This window comes from Egretta garzetta, unplaced genomic scaffold (genome assembly GCF_000687185.1).
Source record: "Egretta garzetta isolate BGI_Z169 unplaced genomic scaffold, ASM68718v1 scaffold434, whole genome shotgun sequence".
In the NCBI taxonomy this organism is placed as follows: Eukaryota; Metazoa; Chordata; class Aves; order Pelecaniformes; family Ardeidae; genus Egretta; species Egretta garzetta.
Window position 1 is genome coordinate 713,792 of NW_009259584.1, and position 13,791 is coordinate 727,582.

The window sequence follows — 13,791 nt, forward strand, 5'->3', positions numbered from 1 at the left end:
ACTAAGATCCAGCCAGAGTGCCAGTTTGGTCCCACAAGAAGGCTCTGGGATGTCATCACCACCTCCTAACCATGCACCAATTCCAGGGCAAGATTTTTTTATGCATTGTGTGTAAGTTCCTAAAGAGTCCATTGTATCTCACCAAGGAAATTTTACTTTATTTGTAACTACAGCTCACACCTAAACCAAGTGAATATATTCTTCTATCATGGAAAAACCTTTCTTTGTTGAAATATTAGTTTCTTATTAGGGTTGCTCCAGGTTGTAATTTAAGGATACACCTCAATCCATTTCAACTGTGGGCTGTTACTAAAAGGTAAGGTCTCACCTTACTCATTACTTTCAGCTGTGCATCTCTGCCATCTCCCTATAGTATAAAGCTTGCCATGTAGCAGGGCAGATAAAATTTTATTCACCTGATTACTAAACTTGGAGGAAAACAAAATTTTACCTTCCAGTAAGATCAGTAAATAAGTTGATGCAATCAATACTGAAGTTGTGTAATTACCACACACAAAACCACCAGTGAAGGAACACCCAGTCACGGAAAACCATAGTCCACTCCTCTCAGCAGAGGTTAATAGCTGTCCTAGGTTACATGATGTTGCACCCTCAATTTCCGCAACTATCAGATCTGCTGACTGACCCCAAGACTCAGTTCTATCCCACTCTGAAAGGTGAATCCAGCAAAGATGTTCTGAAGCCCATTATTGTTATTATTTGCCAGAGGGTAAGATTAAGTACTACTTTAGACCTTTAGTTAAGTGTCTCTTCATTAAGGCTTTTGTTTTCATACACTTTTGTTTTGACCCAGACCTTCCTTTCCTGTAAAGACAATAAAACCTGCAGAAAAGAAATCTGGCAGCTTAAGTTACTGTCTTTTCCTTACCCTAGTAAATATGGTTTTAGAGTTTACTATAGTTAATACAGTATTATTCACTAGATTGTTTGATCCTCTCTTTTCAAAGGTAGGTAAAAAGAAGGTGCCCACACAAACCACTAGAGATCTCACTACTCTGATAGTTGGTAGTGGTAGTTGGCCTTATCACTGGTACATAGAATGAAGGGACAATTTCTGTTAAAAAAGTATAAATAAATACTGTTTGCCTATGAAGAAAAGGCTTCACTCTGGAGAGTCCTGCTATGGAATTTCACCAAACTCTCCATTATCAAAATTTGTTCCTGAACTGAAGAATTGGTACATAAGAAAAATTCACTTTGGGTCATTATTCAGCAGCACACCAAATAGTTTGTTTTTGAAACAGCTACAGATTACATTCCACTGGTCCACTGAGTAAGCTAATAGCTTTAATAATTTTATCTGGCATGCTATGGCATTAATGAGTCTCTTCCTCCTCCCTCAAGAAATCTTTATACAACAAAAGGAAGAGATGTCATAAACATTTATCTAAAGGTCTAATTTTTTTTCCTAATTATACATCATCATTACTAGCAATATAAGTAATAAATATACAATATAGATTATATGATAATATGTATATTTATATTAGTAAAATATTTTAAATTGCTTACTGATTTTTACGTCTTTCCCCGTAAAAAAAAATAACACCAGTTCCTGCAAATCTGCACAAAAGGACCAGAACGTTTGTAGGTAAGCACTTCTTGCAAAATGCATACTCCTGAATGTGTACATATGACATTACACCATCCACAGTCTTAGACATTAACACCAAGAAAACTCATCAGAATTTTAAACCTGACGGTGAGAGCTGCTGACTCTAATAATAATAGCAATAGGAAAACATAGCATATGATGTTTTCACAGACTTGGGAGATCCCAACACTAACCCAGGGGATGGGAAGAGGGCCTGAGGATGACATAAACCCACCGCATTGTTAGCTGGCCTCTTCCCAAGCAGATGCATGAAAGAAGTCTTGGTGAAAAGTCACACAAAGAATGCTGTTACACAGCATTCCTGATCATCATCCAGTGGAATCAGATTTCAAAGTAACAACTCGTATAGCAAAATCAAGCCTTTTAGGCTTACGGAAAATTTCAGACAAAGATTACCATAAGAAAACTATTTAAACAGGAGATGCAAAATATTAGATACAACTGAACAATTTGCTTAAAAAAAACCAGACTGCATAGTCAGTATTATGAGAAGATAAAAGAATTGGGATTCAAAAAATTATAATCAATTCAAACAGTCATGATTTTATTTCCTCCACACTGAGTGTCAAAAACCCAAAGGAAATTACTGCAACAGTTAAGGAAACATTACTGAATTGAAAAGGCAAAAAAATGTCAAACAGCCTACAGTTCTCAAGTATCTTCAAACAAATGCTCACTTGTTGCTTTTCTATTTTTAAAAAAAGAAGTATTTATATTTTGTCCAACTATTAATCCACAGAGTACAAAGCTAAAGAAAAGTTAATCTCTCTTTCAATAGCCTTCTTACACATAAGACAGCTAATCAATAAGAAACCCATATACCTATCAGTTTTTCTCATCTTAAAAAACTTTTATATTCAGTCACGTGTTTAAAACCACAGTGGTGCCCCTAATGAAAACAAATACCAAACTTAGCAAGGAATTTTATCAATAAATATATTGAAAGAGAAAAGTTCCTTTTTCAACTCAATCCTACTTTCCTACTTCTGGTATCAATTAAAAATAAATAAACAAATAAAACACCCAGTAAATAACCTAACAGAATTTATAGAACTGAAGTCTCTGAACACTGAAAAAGTCCTAAAGTTTATGGAAAAACAAATTATGTGAAGTCCACATATAGGGAAGACTTTTTTTTTTTGTTCACAAAACTTAACTATAGCTGTTAGGCAGTCACAGGTATTAGACAGCCAAAATACTAAAACATACTCAAAGTTTATTGACAATCACCCTGATTGTAGCCATGCAATGTCCCACTACTCCTAACACATTAATCAAATCAAATATGCAGCTAAATACAGTCAACTCTTCATAATGCTTAGCAGGGATAACCTGCTGCCAGATCAGCCACACCACAGATATTAGCCCAGGCTAAATGCAACTGTATCGTTTCCAAGATCTGTGCGAGTGCAGGAGCAGAACGACCATTTTCACACAGTGGAGACAACATGTGCAACCAAACCTTAGCTGTTTCTGTTCAAGGTCAGTTCAGGTCTCTGACAATGGTAAGCACAGGACACTGAAGCAGACTAGGATGTATTCTGCTCAAATCCAGACAGAATTATCTCTTTGGGTTCGCCACAGGTTCTGATTACAGCAACAGCAGCCGCCATCACCAAGCCAAGAACAGGCAGGCATCTGTGTACTCTCCAGTGTACCAAAAAAGGTTATGAGCAACAAAAAATGCCATTTTCCACTTGGCGTTTCGCATGAACTCTTTAGTCCTTCCAGATCCAGACACACTAGCAACTTGGTGCAGAACCATCTGCATGAGTTTCCAACACTAAATGGAATGTTTCCACAACACTATCTAGAAATCCCTTGGCTAGAGCAGTCACTATTATCTAGAATAACTGAACTTCCCCTATCCCACTCCACCTCCAATAATCCAAATAGCTAAGAGTTAACTATGGCTGTAAAAATAGTTAATGCTTCAAAAATACAAATTAGCTATGTCTTCTGTTTTCAGAGCAGATGCTGAAAACAGTGCACTCAATTTTAAGAACATTCTTCAGGCAAAAGCCTTGCTAAAATCAATACTTTCATTCCAATTTCAGGATCTGTCCTAGTATCAAGGTACTATGAATGTTTAGGCTAGAGAAAATATTCTGCAATTAATGGGAAAAATTTGTACCAAAAAATGGCAACCCATAATTATATTTGTAGTCAATGTTAGGGAACACTAAACAATACTGTAATCATTTTGCAGTCTAGAGATTCCATGGCATCATGTACAGTATATTTGCTTCTCTAAAATTTCACATTCAGCTCTGATAAGGATTATGTATCGTTTGGAAGACATATAGAGAAGGGGAAAAGGGTTGGTCAGTTTTCTATACAAGGAAAGCCCAGTCGGTCAGAGACAAAAGACTATGCCAGAAGAGGTATTGAAAAGGTGAACACAGAATAACTGCTCTTTGTCACTTCCTATCACTTAGGAAGTGCCAAGTGGCATCAAAGATAACCGTGAGGTAACAGGTTCAGAACAAACCAGCATACATCTTGACACATTGTACAGATCAACTGCAAAATGCCTTGCCACACAACATTCTGGACACTAAACCTTTATACAGAAGTGAACACATGAATTGTGTGATGGACTCTTGTTCCATTAAACACAAAAATACCATCTCTGGTTCAAGAAGTCCCAAAGCACAAATTCTTGTAGGCTGGGAAAGTATTCTGAGAAAGCATACAAGAACTTTACCAAGAATCCAGTTCATACGATCTCAGGCTGGCATTTGCAAATTCTGTGTAAGATCCATGACAGTACCGCTCCAGGAAAGTTGTATTTATGGTATCACTGAAAACTGTAATTCCATATTTGCCATAGATGATACTGGAGAACCCAACATTAACCCTCAGCAACTGTACTGATAAGCACAACTAAGGTACAGTAGATGTCTCCAAACACAAATATAAAACCTAAAAAGCAAATCTTAAGAAGCGCTGAAAGTCTCCGGAAAGTCAAATAAGCAGTATCTGGTGGAAATATCAGTATCAGGCCAGTAAAAAGAGAAGGAGAAGAAGGAAGAATGCACACAAAGGAACCTCACACCACTTCAGGGTGGGAGACAAAAAAACCCCACAGCACACCAACACAACCACACCATACACCACCATTACTATTTTCTCATCAGTCAGTAATACTTAAAAACAAGTTTGATTCCCAGACTACTTTGTCATATGCATCTTACAGTGCCCCAGAGTTCTTAAAGGCAAGACAACACCATGAGATAAGAGGTCAGGCTGCTTTCAGGTACAGTTGTGCAACTGACTTAAGACAGCTAACGTACAGGCTGCTGCTAAAAGAACAGTCCTGGTCATTCCCCTCTGTCAGCGTTAGCATGGTCAGCTGGGTCAGGGAACTGATTTCATTTAGCTGAAAATTAACCAGAGGCGTGGAAGGGGAAGTTCTGAACACTGGCATCATCACAAAGGAGGACGAAGTAATGCATAGCAAGGACCCTCCCTGCAGTAACAGCATCTTGCTGCAGGTTAAGGAAATCATGGAACCCCATAGTAAAAGCTCAGTAGACCAAAAAACACTAAAATTCCTGACATAAAAGAAAATACAGTATTTTCAACACCCAAACAAAATGCATTTCTTCACATTATTAAAAAGCAAGTATCCGGAAGACTGTTACCAAAAAAACCAAAAAAACTACAAGAGCAGCAGCAGACCATCTATGAGCTAAGCTATCTGCATGTTCACAACAAAAACTGCATTGGTTTTCTGGCCACAAAATGAAATTACTTGTTGCCAGAAGGCAAAAAGAACCATAAGTTTATACCACTGACATAAAATCAGTAATTTCTCCACTTATTCAGAAAAGCTGAGACCATTTAGTTATTTCTATACTTACAGAAAGAATCCATAATTACAAATGTCTAGTGCTGGATCCTTACAAGATTTTATCAGAAATGTTTGTTTCCAAGTTTCTTCAGGAATACCTGCATCTTTTTATCATTTCCCTTGGCAATAAATGGTGTAACAACATTAAAAAATTCCAAGTAGTAACCTACTGTAAGTGTAATTTTAAACTGGTAAGCCCATTACATAATCTTCAACAGTATTTCCTTAAGTCTGAGACTCTTCTTGCACAGTCCCTTGTTAGGCAACTCTTTGAAAGGAAAATTTCAGGTTAAGAATGTAGATTTCTGAAATGCAACACTGGTCGGAGTTCATTTTTCCCAAGGTTCACATCCTTCTGTAAAGCTGTTATTTAAAGGACATTTGGTCCATAAGGAAGAATTTGCTGTATTCAACACCATGGACAAGAGCTATTACTGAGGGAGGGATGTTTCCAGAAGGTAAAGTACAAATTCTTACGACTTATCGGCTATGAAATTTCCGCTATGAAACTTTCACTAATGAAAACAGTTGGTCATTAAAATTATAACAGGGACAATACTGCTCGTACAGTGTAACAACTTTGCTATTTAAACTTAAATAATTTCAATCCTATACAGTAACTCACTTTCAGACAAGAATTCATAATTACGATTAATACAGCTATAAGAGAGAGAACTAATAGGATGCTCGGATCTCTGATGTGCACTGTCAAAATAAGTTCTCAAGACTTCATGTGAAGAAAAAGTTTAAAAATTACCATACAGAACAGCAAGGCATTCCCAAATACTACTTTAAGTATAAAAACAGATAACACTTCAGCTACTTCACACTTCACAACTTTTACTGTATATTTCAAGAGGTTTGAGGCTTTCTTACTACTTATTTCCTAAAAAAGCAAGTGTCCAGCTTCTGTTTCTGAAGAAATTAATTCAAGACCGCCATGCATCAACCTGTCTGAGATGAAGAATAGTTCTAAGGCTAAAGTACTGGGCTGGCACTGAAGATGCTAGTTTCACTGACACACAGACTTAATACAATCTCCCAACATTCACAAATGACACTAAGTTTACTAACATGTTTGAGATAAGCAGACACCAGAATGGTGAATGCTGGAGCATATACTGTATGTTGCAGTCAAAGTGTAGACAAGGGAAAGTGCACATCAGCCCAAACACAAGCAGGCTCTGTGTTCCTGCAACTCAACTGCAACAGAAATAGCAAAGCTGCATCAACACTAAGCTAAGATATAAATTAGTCATAATATTACGCATGCAGCATAAAATCTCCAGAATACAATTTACACACAGTGTCCAAATGAAACCCAGAATCCTGATCATACTTTCTCTTCTCACAAGAGAAAGGGCTCAATATCAAAATGACCAGGCTATTTGCAGATAGATGATGGACAGGCATTTAGAAGTATCTAGTAAAGAGAGAAGAAGGAATTCCAGAAATTACTGAAAAGTTAATTGAAATGTTTCATTCATATCACCCAGCTATTAGTATAAACATAACCAAGACAGGATATTCAGTGGGGACTTTCTCTAGCAGTTCTACTCAGCAGGAGCAGAACTGATGATAGCCTGAATGATGAAATGAGAAAGATGCAAGGGACAGGTAATCAGTGCTGCAACTTTTCAGCTCTAACTTCTTGGTTACAGAACATATTAGTAAATCAGGCATGAAAGAGCTATTCTTTGAAAATGCACTGGTGCATTCAGTCTGGTCTACAGACATAAAAATTCCACTTTCATCCATGAGTGGTGCACTTTCAACAGCTTTCTATAAATGTTCAAACTCCAACTAAATATACATAAAAATTATCAGTTTTCCCCATTAAAATCTTCTGTTAAAATGCAGTTTCTCCTTCATTGTTACTCCCTCTAAAAATATAACTAAGAATAATGATTGATGTTCTCAAACTAAATTCAACCTAAATCGGACAAATAAAGGTTATTGTAACATAGTTCTCCCTCTCCAAACCAGCCAGTGTTTTCATTTATGTTTAGGATCCCTATAATTTTTTTCACAGTCTTACTTCCCTCATACAAAATAAGAGTTCACAAAAAATAAGAATAAAACTTACCCCCATTATCTGTTCTCTTTAAAGCACCATCCTTATGAGGGCATAATTCACATCTCTAGGGAAAAAAAGCAAAAATAAAATAAAAAAATGGAATGATCACAGGAGCATTGAAAAAGAAACCACACATATCAAAACTGTTAGCTGTCATTAAGGAAGCAACCATTCTTTCAAAGTGAATGGGTGTGTTTTCCCTTAACCTTTACTTGAATATAAATGTTAGTTTGTCACAAACCAAGCTTTCTCCTTCAGATCTTGAAACTATATTTAGGCTATTCACAGTTCTACCTCCAAGTTTTTATTCCTGGATTCCACACCCTGTAATTCTGGAGACAAGCCTCCAAAAACTATAGTATGGGGTAGACTCGCTTGATAAGAAACTTGGGCACAGTCCAAGGACTCCCTACAGTATTTCTTTCTCCTAGGACCTCTCTATTCACCAAGGCGGTCAATCACAAAGACATGCCATTGACATATTAGCACAGGTGTACATACTATAGCTGACTTAACAGCCTCTGCTGACTCTCACTTACCCTGAAAGACCAAAAATAATCTTGTTTTCTGTCTCAGAAAAAGGAGGTCAGAAGTTGACTCATCCTTGAAATTTGCCAAGACTGCGTGTCTGGAAACATACAGTTTGACATCATATTCTTCTGACATACACCAGGATCATAACACTACAGTCTTTCTGCTGCCTCTATCAAATTCCTAATATCAAGTTTATCTCTAAGTGTTCTAGAGAAGTGTGAATCAATTCCAAATCAGTTCAGAGATGACAGAAATGGAACAGGTTTGACACACATTCCACTTCAACTGCTCCAAAAATGACATGCAAAGGAACACCATTATAGGAGAACCTATACCTAGAAATCACTTTATTAAAACCTTTAGGAATTCCCAAATTAGGGACAACTCAAAGCATACCAATCTAACAAGCTTTTTAAGAAACTGAAAAACGGTCTCATCATCAGATGCAAACTTAACACCACATCCTTCAAATGGAGAGTAACATCTGGCATCAATACAGATCATCTCTGTATATCCTGAACAGTACTATTACCAGAACATTACCAGCTAATGGCATGTCAGCAGATAAAGGAGCCTATGATGCTACAAGTGACTCAAAAACAGATTGTCCAAATTTATTTGAGGAATGAAAAATTCCATTCCTGAAATTCATATGGCTGAAGTATACCTTGAGGACTATCTATTTCTCTTAATCTGTAAGAAAATTTATATTAGCAGCAAAGAGACTTTCACAAAGGGTAGAAAAGTTCTTAAAAGTATTTTTGCTCAGTACATTGGTATGGACAGCTGCACACAGCAAGAAGAATCTTTAGGATTGCTGCTTTTTGTCTTTCGTTTCACTCATCCTTCCCTCAAATTCACCCACTAAAATGATCAGCAACTTATTGAAATGCAGTATTAAGCCTATGGTGCAATTTAGAGATAAAAGTGGTTGAAAATTTCTGAACCATTCTGTAAACTGACTGCACACTGGGAACATTACACCATTTTTTCTGAAGTTAAGATTATAAAGAACTGAGAGGACTTGTAACTGAAATTAACTGATCAGTTCATTTTAAACAAAATCCCACATATGCAGTATGTATGTGAGCAGTATATTAACACTCCAGCTTTCCAAACATTAAATAGTAGGTGCTGAGAGACACTCAGTAACAGGTTCATTTCAGTGAATTCCCCACACAGCGAATCAGATTCTCAAAGCAAGAAGCCTGCTATATATTGATGGTGACAGTGCAATAAAGTTCGTTCCCACCCCAAAGCTGGGAGCTGGCAGTTTAAGGCCAATGAGCAGACATGATATATCTACCCCTGAGACAAGGGAAGCTGTTAACACAGTCTACCTTGCCCCACCTCTGCAAGCCTGTGGAAGTTTGACATACGTTTTCACTAGTGGCAAAACCAGTTTTGGAGGTTGTCTTCTTCCCACACCTCTCCCTTATTAATCTCTCCCTCTACCACTCCCTCAGCTGCTCACCCAACTATCTGTAAGGCTGCACCTTAAACCAGATCAGTGAAATGGAGTGAAATTAACTTTTTGGTTTTAATATTTTTAATTCAGGTCATATCACTGATGCAATTTAAACATAATCCCACAATCAGCTGCATCAGCAAAACTGAAGGCAGGGAACCATAGCACTGCAGCATTAATAATTAAAGAATTAGCAAACTTCTTCAGCAAAATTTACCACAAAAATAAAAAAATTTAAAATCATCACAGGACACTAAGCAGCAAGGAACTGAACCAGTCCTTTATGCAAAAGAGTTAAACATGCTCCATTCAGTCTCTTCAGAGTTCAGTTTCAACTAACTTCTTTTTGTCTCGTACCTCTAATAGGACTCAGGTCCATTAGGCCTTCCCTCATTACTCCTCTGCAGCCCTGATGCAAGCAGTCAGAAAAGGTAAAAGAAAACTGAAGTGGAGGAGAAAGCTTTGATAGCGGAAGAAAACTTGAGTGTAGGGAGTTCTGCAGAGCATCCTCTCGCTGGCAGGGAGCAGTATGCCTGCACTCAGCTCTCCTGGAGCTGGGCAACTGTGCAGAGAGACTTGCACTCTAATGACACATCTGGTGCTGGCAATTCTGGCTACAGTCTGCAATAAAGCAGCACCAGAGTAAGCTAACACAGCACATAGTGACCCTTTCCACTTCCCCTGCTAGCTTGTGAACTTAACTCCTTCCCAGCTTCCATGCTCTCATGTCCCATCACCCATCTCTGCTCTCCCAAATTTCAGTATGCACCACATAGTAACACCAGTAGCTTTGCCATGTGGGAACAGAGCGCTTCACCCCTTAAGACAAGTCACTAGTAGGGAATTTTTCCTTTTTTTTTTTTTTCTCTTTTTAAACTAACACTTTATTACTAGTTCTAAAATCTTAGAGCAATATAGCATTTGAAAAAAAAGTGATAGTTTCAGCTAAGAATTTGTAAAGCGACTGAGAAAAATCTGTATGGATGGTCAGATGATCTCTAGTATTTGAACACAGAGACCACGCTAGAGCTCTCTTCTCTAGTTGTGCATTCAAAGCCTTAGCTCTGGCAAAGTATTTCTGACACAGATTTATTGCCTGAGCATTCAAAAACATTGTGGGGAACTACTAAACAAGCTGGGGGGTGGGGAGGAAGAGGTAGAGGGGGTGGACATGACACCCACAAGATATTACAGCATAAACAGGGTAAGCTCCTATAATCAACAGTTCAGATAAACATCATCAGGTTAGACAGTGCAAATGTGAATACCAAAGAGGCTGACTGTGACCCAAGAGAATAACCACATCCTTTGGTGCGCTGAAGGGCACTAGTCCTATAGCAGGGAGGGGCACCAGTGCATGTGGTGCTGCTGTAGGTACCACCTGTTGACTTAGATTTGAAGAGGAGTGAAAAAGACACAAATTTTGGCCGAAGGAAGACTGACATTGTAGCAAGAGAGATTGTCCCTTCCCTTCCTGTCCTTGCAGAGTGTAACTTGGACATCTCATTTTTGCAGCTCTTTAGTGGAACAGAGTAAAGGAGACTAGCTTCTCTCCAAGCAGAAGTCAGGTGAACTCTCAGAAGGAACTGCTTTGCACTATGAGGTCTCCTGTGGAGGACTAAAGTGAAACCAGTCTCAAAGTTCTGCAGCTGGAACAGTCTGACAGTGTGACCATCACAACTCACTTCTGAGCTACATAAACAGCAAGTTAATTAAGTGACAGAAGACTGATCCTGTAACCTTAGGATCCAGGCGAATTAAGACTGCCTGGGTCTGACAAAAAACCCACTGCCTTCTGAGGGGTCCAACCTTTAAAAAGTCACCCAGCAGAGACCTGAAGTGGTCAACAGCATGGGAGGCCCATGCAGAAGGGGAAACAAATTTTTCTGTCATTATTAAAGAAGTAGAAATAACCAAGAAGAAATAAAGAACAGTAAAATAAAAACAATAAAGAATGGGTGTGTCCACTAAAGATACCCATCAGAAAAGAGTTCCAAGATGGGAAGACCAAACTAAGAGAGTAAAGAAGGAGCTAAATAAACCCATCTTCTTATACTGAATTAGTTACAGTCCAGTTTGGCTCCACTGCATTGTGGCATGAAGTTTTTTCCCCGTGTTTTAGACAAATATGCCTTTCCACTAACAGCTACCTTAACCATCAGTAGATGACATTAGACAAATCTAATTACTGGAGTCTTTTTGGTTAACCTAACTCTACCAATTTTTCAATTAGAGGAAAGTCATAGAGAAGCTGTTTTAATCCAACAGACTACCTTATTCATGTTGAAACGAAGAAAGAGCAAGAGACACATAGTAGGTAGGAGAGACAAAGAGAGATAGGAACAAGATTATACAAGTAGGAGAGGAGAAAAAAAGAATGGTGGGAACATAGCATTGTTCTTCCCTCAGGATTCTCAGTTTGGAGCAAGTTCCACAAAACACCATCCGTGGACACCCATTATACGCTGTCTCTTATTGTAAGAAAACAAAGGTCAAAGAACACTTGCACAAGTAATTTACTGAATTCTTGGTCCAAGGTAGGCCAATGGAACCATTCTCCTGAATAATGACTGTCAACCAAGTAAAGTCCTGCAGGACTGAATTCCCAGCATTGCAATGAGGCAATAAACTGTGTGTCTCAATGTGACCTGTTAACCTACCTAACACAAGAAGATCTACAGTAGATTAAATAGACTGCAGTTCCTAAAAGTTAGTTGAGAAATTAGGCTGCAGTTCCAGCTGACTTTAGTTCAGGCTCACTTTAACCTAATGTAATTACACACTGCTACCAAGAGAAGGTCACTGGACATCCCCTGCTGTGTATTTTCTACTGCCTCCCTTGCTCTGGAAGAGCATTCATTTGACTGTATGGAAATCCTCATCAGCAAACTAAAAATAAAATTCTTTTTTTTTCTTTAGCCAGACTGCTTCTTTGAGCCATCTTTCCATAAGCCCACATGAACAACAATGACAGATAAAAAAACCATACAGACAGGGAGCAGGGCAAGGATACAACCACCCCGTTCAGGAGGTGGGATCATCTATGCTGGCTATAAGTGACTACGGAATTACAACTAAGGGCTTTTGAAAAAAAAAAAAAAATCACCAACCAACATACACAACCAAAATATCACCACACCCACACACACTCCCCCTCAAAAAAAGAAAACAAACCCAACAAAAACCACACACCACACCTGAATCAGACTAATTTAATTTTGGTAGTAATACATACATCTTTCTTGCGCCCAGACCCAAACATATTTATTAGGCCAACTTTATTTTGGTAATTCACTGAAATTCATATATTCCAAGTCTTTTGACAGGCATCAGCCACATATACACAAACTGGTTAGTTCACAAGCTTATTTTCCCTCCCAAGCTGTATTATGCTCAGCATGACACCCAGGCTTCCAGAAGAGGTTTTTTTATCCAAAGTACATTTTGATCACAGAATTACTGTTTCATATTGCCTAACAACAGCAAACAAACAGTATTTAACTGAAAGGAACAATTTTAAGAGCTTGCAATACATTGACCCTTAAAGTTACAAATGACAAAATAGCAAGTTACACAAAATCAGCATCACAGTTCTTGAAACCTGACACTCGATCTCTTTCAGTCCTTTCATCCACAGGAGTTAAAACTTGACACACAAAACATTTTTTTCTGCTGCTTCTGTTAATCATTAATCAAACATCAGACTAGTTAAATCCATTTGGGTTTGTTGTGAGTTTTAGTTCACATTTTAGTAAAAACAAACCCTGCACACACTCCATCAAATTCTTATGACTTCCTTATCATTAACCTAGGAGGAGAGTGTCAGTTGCCAAGCTAAAGTAATTTTATTACTTTAGTTCTGAATTTGCTTCCAAATACATCTATTTTACAGCATGCCACACCTACTGGGTATTTCTGTATATATCAAAATGCACTAACTCCACACACTCCCCCAAAGCACATGGACAGATTTACAAAGGTAAGCAAAGCAGCTGATCAGGTTAGTTTCTAATCAGTGGTTTTCCAACTGGCAGCCCCTGATGTGTCCCATTCCTCAGTAGTTGCGGAAGCCTGCAGTGCAGCTGATTGCATCCAGGTATTCATCTCCCAAGCTCTGTGGTACAACTTCACCCACCTTCACCAATATTGCATCCCATTTTGTCTCACCCTTGGGTGTTAGCAGAAGGAAACATACAAAAGTCACCTTTAATATTCTTTAT

At 38.2% G+C, this 13,791-nt stretch overlaps 1 protein-coding gene across 5 annotated transcripts in view; it reads right to left on the reverse strand.

Annotated features, from left to right (window-relative positions):
• MLLT10 (MLLT10 histone lysine methyltransferase DOT1L cofactor) overlaps positions 1-13,791 on the reverse strand; it is a 127,392-nt gene that overhangs the window by 104,542 nt on the left and 9,059 nt on the right. For 4 of the 5 annotated variants that reach the window (XM_035893264.1, XM_035893263.1, XM_035893262.1 and 1 more), the window contains exon 1: positions 7,579-7,627. The exons of the other annotated variant lie outside the window; for it this stretch is intronic. The gene's annotated coding sequence lies outside the window, so the exon portion shown is untranslated. Of the gene's footprint in view, positions 1-7,578; positions 7,628-13,791 lie in introns of those variants that run through there. 5 annotated transcript variants of the gene reach the window in all.